Here is a 17,718-nt window from a genome sequence, read left to right on the forward strand (position 1 = left end):
GGATGGATGGATGGCAATTTCAGGTACTCAAGGGCCAATGAGATGAACGAAAATTTTTTAAAAAGTCATTATTTTTGTCTTTCCCCATAGGACAACCTGTTCTTACACATGCCTCAAACCCAATATGTCCAAAACTAAAATAACCATTCTCTTCCTTAACATTTTACTTTCTTCTTACTCCTCCTTCCCAAACCATAAACTCTTCCTCACCGGTTCCCTAATCTCCTGGTACATATTTCCCATTTTGCTTCCCATGGGTCACTAGCCTCCATGCTTACCGTATGCCTTAGAGTTACTACTCTAACTCAGGACTGGTACCCCAACCAGCCAGCTGGCTTCCCTACCAATTTCAGCCACATTCTGGCTCAGCCATGGTCAGTTTTGGTTCTCCTGAAAGCAGAGCCTGAGGCAAGGGCTTGGTTGCAGGTGGTTTATTAGGAAGATATCCTAGAAAACAGGAGTGAATAAGAAGGGAAATTAATCAGCAAAGAAGGAAAAGCCAATCAATATAAAGGTGTATTACCAAAGTTGCTGCTATGGGTGACAGGGGCTTGACACCACCGGGACCTCCTCAGAAACATCTAGAATGCCTCCAATAATTGCCTCCCTGAAGGATGGGAAGCTGGAGGATTTACCCACTATCAGCTCAGGATTGCCCCTGGGGGCATTAACTGCTTCACACTTACAGGGTGTGCTTTTGTGCAGGCCCGCCGCATCCCTGTGGTGATGGACAAGGCTCTGGGATAGGAAGTGAATAGGGCACATGGGCCAGAGGTGGGGCTGAGCATCTGTGGAACTGTCCACCGCAGCTGCAGCTGAAATCAGAAGCCGACTGAGAGATGTGACACAGGGCCCTAGAGGCTTCTGGAACAGCATGATCTCTAAGATGCACATGCAGCTCTGGCTCCCAGCGGCTAGACTCCCCGTTGGCTTCCCTGAGCCTAGGACAGGATGTCCTGCTTTCTGAATAGAGCTCCTGAGAGTCTATAAAGTGACTCTACCTCTGTTGCAATTTTGTTTGGGATGACTCCCAACTCCTAGTTTGTTCTCTGTCCCATCCATGGCTCTCCTCTCCAGGACTCCTCTGCTTAGAATTCCCTTCCCATCTACATTCCTTTTCTAGACTCATGGGCCCTTCAAGATTCCTTCTCTGTTGATTCCAGGCAGAGTTAGTACCCTGTCCATATTTCTATCATGGCTCCTACCATTTTTAAAATATAATTATTGCCCCCCAAGGGCTCCCCCTCCCCTACTACCCATTGAGCTCACTGGGCATACTGATACACATGGACCTCTCCCTCTTGGCTTCCCCTGTTCCCAGGAAGAACACAGGAGGCATTGCTGAATGGCTGGCTTATTGGGTGCATACACAAATGCTTCAGTGTAGACTTACTGAACAGATCCTGGCAACTTAAAAGGACCGAGTCTTCAAGGAGAAGCGGAGCCCACATTATGCAAAGCATCTTGGTTTGCTGTCTCACTAGATCCCCATCCAAATAGTCTGGACCATCTGTGCACCATTATTTAAGGATGCAGAAACCATTTTTCCAGGTGTCCATCAAGAAGGTGACAGCTCTGAGAGTAAATTCAACTGAACAAACATTTGTTCAGCCACAAAGAGCCGAGTCACTGCTTTAGACACAACATAAGAAGATGAGATTAAAAAAGAAAAATACCTGACATGCCTCAGGGTATTGGTGTGCCCAGTGCTGGGGAGTGAACCACAAGGACGGGGACAAGTGAATCAAGATGAGACTATCAGAATAGCCAGTCCTCAAGTATCAGAGGGTGCCACCCTCTCTTCCTCTGTGCTTACAGACGGATACAAATCCTGGGACAAGGGCAACCAGGGGAGGCATTCACCCGTAATCTGGAAAGGACACTATTTCCTGTACTGAGTGCAGGTAGCTGCAGCCCATAGCCAATATTTACTGAGCCCCTGACGCAGAGGGAAGTTATCTCTGTCCTCAGTTCACATACACTCTAGCAAGGGAGACAGGCACGGAGAAACACAGCCACAGGATGGTATCATGAAAATAATGTAAAACATAGTATGCATTGAGGTTGCATGTATGTACAAGGGAGGATGGGAGCCCTGAAGTATGGTCACACTGACAAAGTATTGCAATGAATGAATGTACACTCAGTCGTTGTCTTTCCATTGTGTGTTTCCGGTCTTGTATTCCCTACACGTCGCCTTTCTTTTCTTCTCTTTTTTAACTCAGTTGAGTAATTGTGTAATGAGTAGATCAGTCCCAAATGTTTAAGAGGGAGGGCTGCAGTGTCCAACCTCCAAAATTCAAATCTTACCTCTTCCTTTTACGTGCTCTGTCGTTTGGGGCCATGTATCTACCCACGGAGTTTCCACAAGAACAAAGTGGGGATGATACTAGCACCCTCTTCAGTAAATTCTGCCACAGTGAAATGAATGAGTAGATGAAAGTACTTTTAAAGCATATACAAAGGGGCGCCTGGGTGGCTCAGTCCATTAAGCATCTGCCTTCAGCTCAGGTCATGATCCTGGGGTCCTGGGATGGAGCCCTGCATCGGGCTCCCTGCTCAGGGGAGAACCTGCTTCTCTCTCTCTTCCTCTTCCCCTCCCCCATGCTTGTGCACCCTCTCTCTCTCTTACTCACACTTGCTCTCTCTCAAAATAAAAATAAATTTTAAAAATCTTTAAGAAAATAAACCAATTAAAAATAAAGCACCCTTTAAGCCCTCCATAAGGTTAGCTATTATTATTAGTGGTTTTGGTGTTGTGAAGATTATTTACACCATGACACAGTGCTAGTGCCAATTTTCTGGAAAATTCTAACAAATATTATGAGAACTTAGCCTAATTAATAAGTAAGAGGGCTAGTTCTAAGTTCTATCCTGAACCTCAGAGGGCAGCAGGAACAGTCATATTTGATCCCTAAAGAATGTATTTTTGATCCCAAGTTTTCAGATGGCAAGGAGTAAGACTAGCAAATTAATTTTGCCTAGTGCCTCATGTAGCAGGGCATTGCACTTTTTGAAGTTAATAACTTACTGAGCATCTATTGTGGTTTTTGTCTATTTTACAGGAAAAAAAAAATCCAACCATCTTGGGGAAAATGGAGAATATAGGCATAGGACTACTAGAAACTATGATGAGAGAGAACGTTAAGTAAGGGGTATGCTTAAAATTGTGATGGAGGAGGGGAGGGTTTGCTGGAAGGTGCCTGTGGAGGGGTCCTGGGCCTGCCTCTGTGGGAATGTTCTGGAATTCCTATCCCTAGGTAGAGGACTTGAGTTCTGCTGCTCAGTCCAGAGCTACACAGGCCCAGTGATGCAGGAACAAAGTATGTATCTGCATAAACTGTCCAGACAGATGGGCACAAGGCAGCCTCATGGCTTGCTCCAGCCCCGAGTGACCAGGGACAGGGTAAATCTTCTGCAAAATCTGCTATAATGCAGTCTTGAGAGCCAGCAGGCCTGATAGAATGCTTACTGGCTCAAGAAGGATACAGCAGTGACCCACGTGGACAGATGGCCAAAGACCAGGTAGGAAGGAGAACAAGAGCAAATTTCTACCACCACGGGGGAACCAAGACCCACAGTAGGTTCGGGTGTAGAAATGCAAAGCTGTATTTCTTGAAGACACCCAGAACAAAAACAGAGTCAGAAATCTCTGTATGGAGACAGTAATTGGGACTCTTGGCTAAGAATGTGGATGTTGGGGTGCCTGGGTGGCTCAATGGGTTAAAGTCTCTGCCTTCAGCTCAGGTCATGATCCCAGGGCTCTGGGGTCGAGCCCTACATCTGGCTCTCTGCTCAGCAGGGAGCCTGCTTCCTCCTCTCTCTCCCTCTCTGCCTGCATCTCTGCCTACTTGTGATCTCTGTCTGTCAAATAAATAAAATCTTAAAAAGAAAGAGAGAGAGAGAAATTGTGGATGTTTAGGGAGCTCTGGGGTGGCTTGGTTGGCTAAGCATCCGACTCTTGATTTTGGCTCAGGTCATGATCTCAGGGTCCTAGGATCGAGCCCCACTTCAAGCTCCATGCTAGGCATGGAGCCTGCTTAAGATTCTCTCTCTCCCTCACCCTCTGTGCTTCCCTCCCCTAAAAAAATGTGGGTGTTTAACACTTTAAAAGATTGGCCACTGCTCTACCTCTTATGAACTCACCAGGTCTTTGCTTTCTTCTCATCTGCAAAACAGACCTAGTAATAAAACCTGCTCAGAGAGCCTATGTGTTAAATAGAAACTTGAGGGCTTGTCTCACGCTAGGCATTCAGCAAATGAAGGTTAATATCATCTTTAGAAGGAAAAGAGTTCAGAAGGGGTCTTGGGGCAAGGGTGGTTGGAGGAATCTGCATGGAGTTGCCGTTAGTTCTGGGGGTAAAGACTCACGAGAATCCCTGTTAGCCAGCACATTGTGGAATGGTTAGAGGGCAGAAGGGTGGGTTTATGTGTGCATTAAGCAGAGGTCCCCATGGGCTCCAAGCTGGTCAGAGACAATACAGTTTTGTGGTCAAGATCGTGGGCTCTGGCATCCCACGACCTGGATTTATCTTATTTACTAACTAGGCAAGTATCCTTGGGAGAGCCTCACCTATAAAACGGGGATAATATAATTCTTATTTGAAAAAATTATCCCGAGACTTAAATGAATGAACATAAGCAAAGAGCTTATCCAAGCCTTCCTTTCTGGCACGCTGAAGCACAGTATAAACATTAGTTATTATTATTCTGATTTTGTTTCCATCCAAGTTTACACTTTGGCTGCTAGAATCCCTCAGGATCTCAAATATGATATCTCTTCCAACCATAAAACCCATCCAAACTCCAGGCCATTTTCCATCAAAATAAGAATATTAAAACCACCAATATTCACATGAAGATAGAGAATGAGGACCTCCTATTGTCATGCACCCAGACATATGCCTCACTTGCACTTCAGAAAGAAGCAGAAACATCAAGGGGAGCCGCCCACAACCCAGTTGGGGGCTCAGAGCATCAGGGAGCACTCACCAACATAAGACATCAACCCATCCAAGAAGGAAAGAAAGAATAACTTGTCTGTGGGAAATAGTCTGTGCTTGTATTTCTTCCTTGTGCCAAATATAAGGGAGAAGTAACTTGCAACTTGTATCAGTTAACTATTATTCCAATAATGCTGTATAACAAACAACCACAAAGCCTCAGCGGCACATGGTAAACATTTGCTTTGGTTCACGGGTCTGTGGGCTGGCTGACTGGATCTGCTGATCTGAGGCTGGGCTCAGCAGGACTCATTCCTGCATCCATGGTCAGCTGCAGGGAAGCCGGTTTTGCCATCTTAGCAGGGCTCTGTCTCATGTCTGAGGCCTCTGTTGGGTTGTCTCAGTTTTGCTCCATGGATCTTATCCCCCAGCAGGCTAGCCCGGGCATGCTTCCACAGCAAAAGCGAACGAGTGAGTGGGAATGCAGAAATGCATCAAATTTCTGCTCGTCTCACATTTGCTACCATTCCCTTGGCCAAAACAAATGGCTTGACTGAGCTCGGAGTCAAGAGATGGGACAGACTACCCTCTCAACCACCTAACCCCCACCCCCCAAACACACACACACACACACACCCAATCAGGAGGTAAGTGCCAAGTTACATAGCAAAAGGTTTTAGTCCTGGAAGGGGTAGAATTGTCCTCTATTGTACAGCTGCCCGTCAGTTTCCTACAGAGTCAAAATAATTCGCCAACACTGATTGCAGGAAAGGAGAGAGAAAAATGATGAGAAACCAAATCTACTGAAAGGAAAGCCAGAATCACCAACAAAATAAGCACCTTTGAGGATATTCCATGACGTTTCCCTTAGTGGATGCTCGCCATTCAAAGAAACACCAAATCATACAGTTTACCCTTTACCATCCTAAAATCTCTCTCAACATTTCTAGTCCCACCTACTTGGAACGAATCCAGATATGCCTTCAGAGCACAGTTTTCTGGCCATCCTGCTCCAAGACCTTACTATGCCAGGAATTATATACCCATGTAAAAATAAACAAAAAATAACTTTAAAGAAATTGAAATTTCTTCCCATTTCAGATAGGTTTGACTCCAATCAATAGATGGAAGTTTGAGAACCCCCACCCCTTCTCTCCTCTGTTCCACCAGTTCCCAGTTAAGACCCATTGGGTAGGTATGGATGAAGTCGTTTTGAACATGATATATACTGCGGAACTCTCCACCCCTGCTTACCATAGCTTGTGGTTGAAATCCCGATGCTGACTCTAGATTCCAGGAAACTAAATGAAAGATGGAACGTAGAATTCCATGATGAAAATTGGGAATGGTGGCCGACGGTTCCACCACCGCCTGTCTTGTGTAGAAGCGGTTTGGGAAGCATCCTTCCTTTTCTTCCATGTTGTTTGATAAGATGAGCTGGCTGCTTTAATAGCTTGGACATTTCAGATCCATAAAAGATAATGTGCAGGAAAGATGGTTGAGTCAGATAGACTCAGCAGATAGACATTTTGATCATCAGTTTTTAACTAGGTAATAAGAGTCAACACCATGCCTCTAATACCTCCTGGTCTGGGAGGAGAATTCTGTCCTTTGTACTTTGTGGTGAAGTTCCCAGGACTGCCTGACTGAAATCCAAAAAGACTGACCACTGGGAAACACCAGGCATAATATTACACTTGATGGGCCATCACTTTGACCTCTATCCTAAATTTATCGGTAGCTTTCTCTAAATTATGGGTTCTGTCATTTTATCTGAAGCAATTGTTCACATTCAGTGTGGTTTTGCTTGTGGCCAAGCTGAAATGGAAGGATCCATCTGCTGCGAATGTAGTCAGGAAGACCAACATTTTTTTTTTTTTTTTGGTGGGGCTAAAAATGGTCTAAATGAGATTCCATAAATCAGCGCTAACAGCTACCATAATGAATTTTCTTCTGGCAATTTAGGATGCTGGGGCTAAATCAATAGGGTTAGTCTTTGCCTCTATGCTTGGTTGAAAGCTCTTGATCCAACATTGGTAAGAGTGCTCAGGCCACCACCTTATTTCCTGTTTCATTTGACCTGGGAAAGAGAAGGCCAATATCATTCCCATGAAGTTCTCCATGTGACTGAAAGACAACCATTCTCTAAGAAATGGCCCCTATGGAAGCATATTTTATTAACTTCCATTTTCTGATATTACAAAATTAACTTATATGCTCAGCAACCAGTGAAATAACTCATAAATATAAGAGATAGTTAGAGGGGTTTTTTTCTTGTAATGAGTACTTTTAAGATCTACTCTCTTAGCAACTTTCAAATACACAATACAGTGTTATTATCTATAATCACAATGCTGTACATTACATCCCTAGAACTTATTTATTTTATAACCAGAATGCTGTAGCCTTTGGTAGCCTTTGAAAAAATGTATCGATGTGTGGCAGTGGTTATTCACTAAACTTATCCATGGTGATCATTTTGCAATATATATGGTGATCATTTTGCAATATATATAAACATTGAGTCATTATGTGGTACTCCTGAAACTAATATGATGTTATATGTCAATTATATCTCTATCTATATCTGAGGAAATCTCCCCCCCCCCCCACCTCCAGCCTCACATCCCAAGGTGACCAATGTTAACAGCCTGGAATACAGATGTGTGTGTATTTCTCCATCTTCATACTCAATCTGTGGTAGGGAGAATAGTGAGAGAGAAAAGGAAATAAGCTAAGTGGGGGGGGTTGGGGCCAAAGCCTTTTATTTTCACCTTTGTCCAAATGTAAAGGAAAAATCTGGGGTGTTCAAGGAGAACACTTGTGATAAGGAGAACACTCCCTAGTGATAAGGTCTCTCTGTGTGGCAACTGAATGAATACAGGAATGCTACTGGGACGCTATTGTGATTGTCCAAAAGAGATGTATTGGTGGCTAGGACTGAGCTGGTGGCGATGCAGGGGGAAAGCAGTAGATATTTTGGGGGTTAGACTAAATAAGATTTGGGGATGGACTGATGCTGTAGAGAAGATAGTCCTAGCTTGTGCATCTGGGTAGCTACCTCGTCCAGAAGGAGATCCCTAAAGGAACAGGAGGCTTGGCACAGAGCTCGTGATTCTGTCTGGGATGTGCTGAGGATGACACATACCCATGACTCTTCCAATATAGAGCTCACGTGGGCCGTCGGCTCAGAGGAGAGGTGCAGACCGGAAGATTCTGCCTAAGGGGACACGAGGGCATCATCAGCACCTAGCACACTGTTCTAGCCTCTTAGCTGCTCAGGAAGTGCTTATTGAATTAACTGATGACAGGGTTATAGGATAACCTTCATGAAGGAAACCTCTCTCCCTTCCAGGCTCACCAGAGGCCCAGATCTAAGACTCTCCAGTGTCAGGTGGAAGCTAGCAGCATGACACATCTCCAACACAATATTCCTTGAATAGACACTTGTTAGTCACTTGTCCAGAGGAGAGGCTCGAAGCTGCTTACGGTGGGAGAGAAGGAAGGAGGATAGCAGGATACTGAGAAAGAGAAGGCTGACATTCCTGCCCCCTCGGGTCCTGAACAATTCAGCTCTGGCCCACACATGCATGCTCTTCTCTGCAGAGACAACAAGAGCAAGGGATTGGAGGTGGAACTGCTTGGACTTGAATCCTGGGTCCACATGTGCTGGCTGTGTAGACACAAGCACATTGTTCAACTGCTGGACCTCTGTGTCCTCATCTAAAACATGGGGTTCCTCATAGCACCACCCTAATAAGCTGTGTCTGAGGGTTAAATGAAATCGCACACCCAAAGCATTCAGCAGAGCACCGGGCTCATGGTAAGCGCTCCCTAAATGTTGGCTGCTTGCTTGTTCATGCACAGCTTCCTTGCAAACCTTCCTTCCTTCCCGCAGAGGGGATGCTGGGAAACAAGGCATTCTCCATCTCACCACATGTCCTGTGATATGAGAGGTGTGAAATGCTTCTTCTGCCCCTCCAGTCCTGTCCATCTGCCTTTGACTTCTTATAATCTCTCTGCCCAGCCTGCCATGTTTTATGGCTTTCCAAGTGGAAGTCCATCTTCTTCATTTGGTAATTCTGTACTTGGGACAGGATCCACATCTTCTGGATCCTGCTTCACTGCCCTCAGTCTGGTACCTCACACACAGTAAGGCTTACAGTGAACATTTATTGCAATGATCTTAATTGTATTTTTCTGAATTGAGCTGGGAGAGAGAGAGGAACAGACATATCACTAGAGTTAACGTCTGTCCCGTGCTCACCTTGGGAGCTAAATTTTTTGGCAATTGTTGGTTCTGATAAGTTTTCTTTTGTTTGTTTTGTTTTGTTTTGAAACTAACAAGGGCATTTGCTTATTATTGTGGTAATTTCTATCCATTGTAGAAAATTTGGCAAAGTAAAAAACATATAGAACAATAGAGCAAAAATAATAATTACTCTTAATCCCACTAGAGATAAGCACTGGTGGTATTTTGGGATTCTGTATATCCATATCTATTCTGTTAATCTATTCTCTATGTCCATGCATATGCTCTGTGTGTATATTCTACACACCTATGTATGTCCTGTATACTTACACAAATTGGGATCAAATTGAATAAACTGTTTAGAAATCCCTTTTTTAAATTCACGTTATTTCAGAAGAATTTTCTCATAATTCACATTTTATTCAAAATGTGATTTTAATAATAATCTCTCCCAGGAATAAGTGTCTTTGTATATAAATCCTTGCCCACATATCTATTTTCTCTAGGACAGACTTCATGGGAAGGGAATTTCTTTGTCAACGGATGTGAACTCATTTTAAATCCTTGGTATCTATTGTCAAATTGCTTCTGAGAAAGAGTGTAGCACTTTAAGCCAACAGCGGCCACAGAGGAAAGAGACAGATATTCTCAGCCTCTCCAGCCTTCCTTCTTTTCATCTTGGACAGTTTGATTGGCATAAAAAGGCAGTGACTTGATTTGTTAATTTCTTTGATTACCAGTCAAGTTGAACTCCTTTGCAAACTGTCTGTTCATACTTTCTGCCCTTTTGTTCTACTAATGGGCGAAAGCCCCCTTTTTTGATCTCTGAGAGCTCTTTATATGAGGAAAAAATTTGTCCTTTCCCTGTGTTAGTAACAATTTTCTCCCTTCACAGTTTGCCTTTTAAATGATCCTGAAGATACCAAGTTTATACATTTATTTGAAGAAAATTGGCATTGTCACAAACTTGATAGATTTCTTCTTCTAGATAAATATGTGAATTTCTCATAGCTTATTTTGTGTATCTCAAAAAGATTTTTCTATTTTTCATCATATAGAATAAAAAGGGATCTGACCCATCTCTCATCCTGTTTTCTCTAGGGTATCTTGGGTTTGCTAATGCAATTAAGAAAATGGGTATTTCCCCTCTTTAGATATTCTAACTGGTTATTGCAGAAAAAAGTAAAGCTATTGCTGTTTTTCTCTATTTTATCCTTAATCCACCCACTTTATCAAACAATGATTAACTCTTAAGAGATTAACAACAGAATCTCTTGATATCACCAGGGATACTTGGTTTTCCCCTGGTTTTTAATGAAAATACCTTCTGTATTCACTGTTAAATGGTGGTAGCTGCTGGTTTGAGCTAGGCAGTATTTATCACACTTCCTAAGTGGACTTACACTCCTGGCTCCCAAATAGGTTTTCTCCCCCTTTTAATTAGGAGTGGCTGTCGAATGTTATCTGATACATTGTCAGTGCTTGGCTATTTATAAATGCTGTGATTATACCTTTTATCTGTATAAATGTCCCTCTTTGTTCTATGTACTAATGCTCCCCCCTCTTGAATTCTACTTTGTCTGAAATGGGTATCATCATCCCTGCTTTTCTAAAAAATCTTTTTGCTTGCATCTGTTTACTTTTGCCTATCTCTCGACTTTGAATCTTTCTGTCCCATTGATTTGCAGCCTCTCGGTTCCATTAGACATTTCATAAATATTGGCTACATGCCTCTATGGCAAAACACTGGATTAGGTCCCTGGGATAAAGATGAGAAAGAAGATAAAACCTCCCAGTGGGATGCATCACAACTCTGAATTAGGCATTGCTCTGGGCAGCTGTAGGACAGTCACAGCTCCCAGCTGGGGGTCCAGCAGGTTTGCCCAGAGGTGACAGGTTTGTCATACAGGTGTGCACACAAGATAACCCAGAAGGAGTCAGTTGGCTGGGCCTCAGAGAAGATGGGAGTTTGGGTGCTTCTGAGCTCCAGGACCCCATGGAATTTGGAGGGTGCCTCGCTAGGGCACCACCATTAAGTCAACAAAGCAGCTGAGTCTCCTCTACTCTTTTTCTCTATTTCATAGTCTCTGCCTACTTAGAGCTTTGGTTTCATTCATTCATTCCTTCAACAAATAATTTTTCAGCACTTTCTCCATATCAAGTGTCACTCTAGATATTGGGAAAGCAACAGTAAAGATGTTAAATATATATATATATATATATATATATATATATATATATATATTTGCCATCACAAAGCTTATGTTCTAGAGGAGGGAGCAGACAAGGGCAAGTAAAGACACAGGATATTTCAAATGGTGGTGAACATTATGAGGGAAGACCCCTCTTCACACCTAGAAGAAAATCCAAAGTTACCTCCACAGCCCCTAGATCCTACATAAACGGATACCCTCCCCCTCCCCCACTACCTCAGCAACCCTTCTCTCTACCTTGCTTTCCAAGCTCCTACCTCCTGGTTTCAAATCTCCTGAAACAGGCCAGGCATGCTTCTTCCTCAGGGCCTTTGCACTGACTATTCCCTCTGCCTGGATGCTCTTCCCCCAAGGTGTCTGCTTAGCTCACTACCCATCTATTTCAGGTCTGTTTGAATGTCATTTCATCGTCAATATGGCCTTCCCTGACCACCTTCTCCATGACATGTCACAGGACCCCTCCCTCCTACTCAATCACCCTCATCAGCTTGCTTTGTTCTGCCTCCTAGCTCTTAGAATGGTCTGGCCCTTTTTTTGGGTATATTTATCATGTCTTTGTTTATTGTCTATCTTGCTACCTGGGGTGGAATTTGGAGGGTGCTACGTGGGGTGCAAGAACTCCTTGAGGGCAAGAACTTTCTCTAAAGAATAAGCACAGGGAACAGATCTCAGCATAAAGCAGACTCTCAATGAGTATTTGCTGAATGAATGAATGAATGAGGAAAGGAGTATATGGCACAGGTGATGAAGGTGCAGGGGAATGATTTGGATGGGGGGAGGGCGACCTCTGTAGGTAGGCAGGTCCCAAAGACAGAGGGAGGGGGAAAGGGCCAAGCAACTCAGGCTTTCTTCATCTCCTAGCTCACCCCTCAGGTAGCTTGCTCCACAACCTTGGGGAGGAGTGCAGGGGGGGACAAGAAGAATAGGGAGTAGCCCTCTTTCCCCAGGAAGCATTTTGTCTCTCTTGTTTCAGACTCCTATTTGTAAGATTTTCCCCCTTTGTCCTTATAATAAGTTGTGCCACAATGTGTCTGGAAATGCTACACTTTTCATTAATTTTGCCTGAACATGATATAAGATTTTCCATCTGTTCCCTTAGGTTCCAGGAACGTCTCCAGTTCCAGGAAGGTGTCTTCTGTATTATATTCTTGTACCTTCTTTCTTTACAGATTTTCTTGTTCTGCATTCTGGGAGAGCTTCTCAAATTCACACTGAGGTCACTGATTTGGTTTTGTTCAGTGTCAAATCTTCCTCTTCCCCCTCCAGCGTGAATGTCCATTCTGCTGCCACAACACTGTTTCCTTTCAAGACGTCCTTGTCTCTCTAGTCCCGTCTCTGGGTCACATTTGTACCTCAGACATTTTTCATCCTTTGCTCCTTCTCTTCCAGGACTTCCTACTCCTTTTCTCCACAGCTCATGTCTTCTTAACCTCTCTCAAACTCTTCTTCTGGTTCCTAGAGTAAATCATTTTCAGAAGCATACTTTCCCCCTGAACATTATGGATATTTCATCCATTCTTCCAACAGTGAAATTTATTGACTGTCTCTACAGTATCTAGTACTGAACTAGGTTTCAGGAGGCAGTCCATGCCTAGCAAGTCTGTCCCCACAGACGGTAGAGTTGAATAGGAAAAATAAACAATTATGCAAGAAATTTTAATTAATGTGACAAGTGCCATGTATAGGACACATGTGGGGTGATACCAGAGTACATGTTGTCTATAGCAGAGATGGGAGGAGGGAGGGTTAGATGCTACCTCCCCCCCCCCCAAACTATTGTTTTTTCTTATAGTCCATGTCATTGAGTTTGGGTTTTGGGGGTGGGGGGTTGGGTTTTGTTGTTGGTGGTGGTGGTTGTTTGTTTGTTTTTGTCTCTCTCGTTTCTTTGGTTTCTTTGGTCTCTTTGGTCTCTCTCAATGAGACATGATTGATCTGGGCTTCTTGTGTAGTAACAGTTGGAACGTTGAAGTCCTTTTAGTTCTTCTCATTGTCCATCTGGGTGTCATTTACATCTCCTCTCAGACATATGAGGCAGGTGACAGGTTGTTATCCACAGGGTCTGATCCAGTCTCTAATGCGGAGAGGCCGAGATTCTTACTGTGCCTCTCTACTGACGTTGGATAAGATCCTCTCTCCCCTGGCTCTCTCACATCCCAAACCAATCTGTATTCTCCACGCAAAGCCAAAAATCTCTAGCAGCCCTTGTTTTTAGGACTCTTTAAGAGTAAATAAATCGTAGTGTTACAGCTCTTTTAGAATTTGTCTAGCAGGTTTTCCGGTTTTAACCGGAAGACCCTAAAAAAAAAAAAAAAAAAAAGAGTAAATAAATCGTGAGTGGACAATTTCTTCCCAATAGCGACCCCTTCCAGTACCTACAAGAACATATTTGGTACAGTGTTAAAGGGAACTACAGAAAGCATGTTGCAGATCTGGTGCCCTCTGGTCATTGGTTGAGAAAGCCCTCGGTGATGTAGAAAGACAGGCCAGTCAATGAACTTCCGGACCCAGCAGACCCACTAGAATTCAGGGCTTAGTGAGCACCAGTGATTCTAATTCTAAGGAAGGGAAAACAAAAATTCTTTTCTCTGAGAAGGAAAGAAGAGATGAAATGTAGGCTAGTGGAGAAGGAGGATAAAACAGAGTTTCAAGGAGTTCAGATAAATGCTTAAGCTGGCAAGGAATTAGGAGTCTCCCCAAAATGGTGCGCTTTACTAATTCCCAGGCAGCCAAGTTAACCACGAGCTGGTAGTGAGCGGCTCTCTTGCATTATTTTTTTAATGGAGTTCCTGGGTTAAAGTAGTTTTCATTTAAGGTCAATCAATAGGCAATTTTATCCAGACTTGGTGATTAAAAGAAAACCATAAAGAAGTCCTGTGACAGTAATCATTTTGTCTCAATCAAACCTTCCTTTAGACCTGGAAAGGAGCCGATGAAGTCTACAACCACAGACCAGGGCAGGGGCTTCAGGCGCTATTTTCCATTGAACCCCTCACGTCAGTGCCTAATAACTCCCCTCTTGAGCCAAATGGTTCAGTCCATGCCCTCAGGCAAAGAGAAGAAACAGGTTTCTTTCTTTTCTGGTAGATGGGGCACATTGGAATAATTTAAATTAACACTGTAGATCCAGCTTATTTCTTGAATTCCCAGTGATCAGTCACAGTGAATTAGTATGAGTCAGAATTTTAGTTTGACAGAAGTGATTATATTTGCCGCCTTGTGAGTCTCTGGGTCTCTCTATCTCTCCTTCTTTATTAGAGGTAGCCTCGGGAAATCAGGAGGAAATGAGATGCCCATGAACACGTAGCTCAGAGATCCACCATTGACTTGGTTAGGAAATTAGGGTTGAAGAGGGTTTCTAGAAAATAAAATTGCCTTCAGGTCTTGCAGACTGATTCAACTGCTTGCAAAATGCATCTGGGAATTACAACATTTGAAGGAAAGGGGTTTTCCTTTCTCCATCATTTGTCTTCAGGGAGTCCATGGAAGGAACTTTTTTTTTTTTCTTTGAATGGTGGGATTTTAGGAGTGAAATATTGCATCTTTCTTCTCTTAATAGTCCAGGACTTTTCCTAAAAGTGAGTTTTACCTGATCCAGCGTTTTGAGTTTCTTAGACAGGATTTTTCCCAAGATTTGCTATTTATTTTCACAGACTTTTCACCAAGTCAGGAGAATGGAGGAGAGAGATCCTTGTTGCCGTGTGTGTGTGTGTGTGTGTGTGTGTGTGTGTGTGTGTGTGTTTAATAAATCAGGCTTTAAAGGAACTGCTTTCACACACACAATCAAACTCTCCTGTAGTTTCCAGTAAACACACACACACACACACACACACACACACACACTCAACCCTGCTGTGAATCTAATGAGGAAAAATGCTCTGAATCTCTCCTCCTTGCTTATCAGGCATCAAGATGGAAACAAGGAAAATGTTTGAAACTACACAGAAAGTATGCTAAGGAATGTGATGCTAAGGAATGTGAAAATTCCTTGGGGGAAGGGGGTCAATCGTGTATTGGTGAGGGGGGCTTACGCATGCGAGTGTAGTCTTCCAGTTGATATTCCTAGACCAGTAAATGGGGTGTAAGGAGGCAAGGGATTTGATATAATCCTTAATATTTTTATTTTCGTAAAGGCCAGAGAAACATAAGGTGTTTCCTTTGAAGACAGGAGAAGCTTCCTGAAAGACTCTTTAATTATTATTGTCCTTAAAAAGGTCTGTGATCACTTTTGAGTACATTTGTTAAAAGTGACAGAAGAGGAACAGTGACAAAGAACAGAGACCCCCAATTCCCTCTTCCCTTGAAACTGTCAGCTCTAACCAGTGTGGCAATGACTCTGAATCCTACTGAAGCATCTCTCCGGCAATGAGACACATGTGAAAATGAGCGCATGCCTGAGCGCAAGGCACGGCATCCATGGGTGCTATTCCTGGCAGAACATGTAGAATCAGCATTTTAAAGGCTCAGCAAAAGGGCTGGAATTCCAACCCAGAAACAAGGAGGAAGCTGCAGAAACAACTTTGTGCAGATCCCTATAGCTGCTGGCTCTGTTTCCTTGCATTGATCTTGGGACTTGACAACTGAGAAATACATCTTTATCATTCTTTTTGCTAAAACTCGAGTATTACGTATACTTGAATGCAACTTGTGTTTTATTTTCCAACTCTGCCAAGATTCAATCTCCTGGTATTGAATATCCACCAAAAGAACGCTGGGCAATTACAGAGTGTGCACAAAGGAGGTACAGAAAGCCCCATAAGCCTCATTCTCTCTCCAAGTCTGAGAGCAATAAAACACCACCTCCACCCTTTTTTGCTCTGGGACTCTCACTAATAAGCAGAGACAGAGGAGAAAGGGAAATTGAATCTCAATTATGAGAGGTAGAAGAGAATGGGTGTTTTATTGCTCTTCGAGTTTGTTCCTTTTTCATGTTTTACCTAATTCTGTTAGAAAAGAAAAAAATCTTTTAAAAAATTAGCTATAAAAACCTAAAGAGATGGGGATGGTAGCAAACCATAGTAAGTCATTTTCAAAAGGGAAACATTTTGCAAAAGTGAATCCGTTATTTCATTACCTGAGAATTTGACTTTCCGTTACTTTTGGGAGGTTTTTGACTTCGGAATGAATATAGTTACCAGAACAATAATTTATGTGAGTTTAGATTGGGCCATATGGATGAGTAGGGAATTTAGAACAGAGTGAAGTAGGTAGGCAATTGAATATGGTCTGTCCAGGGCTGCTTATCCCATTCAGCCTGCAGAGATGTATTATTTGGGTAATTGGATTGCCAAGGGGACCTGAGGATCTGGAACCCCCCGAGGGCTCGGGTTTGGGTTCCCACAGAGTCTCAGGATAAATGCATGGGTTGTTGAGTGATTGATTCCTTGGGAGCTGCAGGGTGGCTGACGCAATGTGTGAGGGAACAGAGTAGCCCCCGTGTGGAAGAAAAGGTAGAGGGACCAAAACCCACCATTAGAAGGGATTCCTGTCAGTCCCTTGCCTATGGACCCATGACCCATCTTAAGGGCTGTCTGTTACCAGCTGTTGAAAGCTCAGACTTTGCAGCCCGGCACCTGTTTCTCCGATTGGTTCTGAGTCTCCCATACCTGCCCTTTTAGAAGCTCCTTCTCCTTCACCAGATCTCCTTCACCTAATGGTCAATGTCCAAGACTCAGTTCGAGTTTCTTTCTTTGGAAACCTCTCTGCCTTCTCTCACGAACCCCCTCTTCAGTTTTCTTCTTCCGCACCCCCATGGCATCTGGAGCTGATGGGGCTAATTCTCAGCAGACTTCCACTTCCCCTGACTCCATCACAAGTCTTGGCCCAAAGGACTGGCTTCTGCATCTCCGTATCTTTTGCGCAGGTCCAGGTACCGTCCAGTTGCCAAGGCGGACATGGTCTCCACGTTCTCCTCCCCACTCTGGGCTCTGGGATGGAGCAGCACGCAGGCTCAGTGCTCAGGCTTTCCAGTTGGGTTAGGCTCTTGATCTGCTGAATGTATTCTGTACAGCAAAAAATGCCAAATTGGCCACTACCCTCTGACTTATAGACAGAAAGGTACAAATGAAAAATGAGGATGGAAGGTGGGAAGAAAGAGTCAGATGCTCCCCTGACTCCCTTCACCTGAGCCATGGGATGGCAGAGGTTATAAGCCTCTGTGTAAGACCTCCACTCTGGGGGGCACCCCCCCCCAGCTCCAGCTCACCAGATTCTAGGAGCCTCTCCCTCCCCCTGCCCCTCCAGGCCTGGGAATGGTAATAAGGCAATAGCTTCTGCTTCTCCCCCAACTTCTCTGAAATATAAAAGGAAATCA

The 17,718-nt window shown here is 43.7% G+C and overlaps 1 protein-coding gene and 1 non-coding gene across 5 annotated transcripts in view; both read left to right on the plus strand.

Annotated features, from left to right (window-relative positions):
* The window catches only part of KAZN (kazrin, periplakin interacting protein), a 1,030,689-nt gene that overhangs the window by 494,279 nt on the left and 518,692 nt on the right, over window positions 1-17,718 (plus strand). The gene's annotated exons all lie outside the window — the stretch shown is intronic.
* Window positions 13,645-13,706, plus strand: LOC131810683 (U7 small nuclear RNA). Its single transcript, XR_009345663.1, has one exon. It is a non-coding gene; the product is annotated as a U7 small nuclear RNA (small nuclear RNA).

Source organism: Mustela lutreola, chromosome 10, assembly GCF_030435805.1.
Source record: "Mustela lutreola isolate mMusLut2 chromosome 10, mMusLut2.pri, whole genome shotgun sequence".
Taxonomy (NCBI): Eukaryota; Metazoa; Chordata; class Mammalia; order Carnivora; family Mustelidae; genus Mustela; species Mustela lutreola.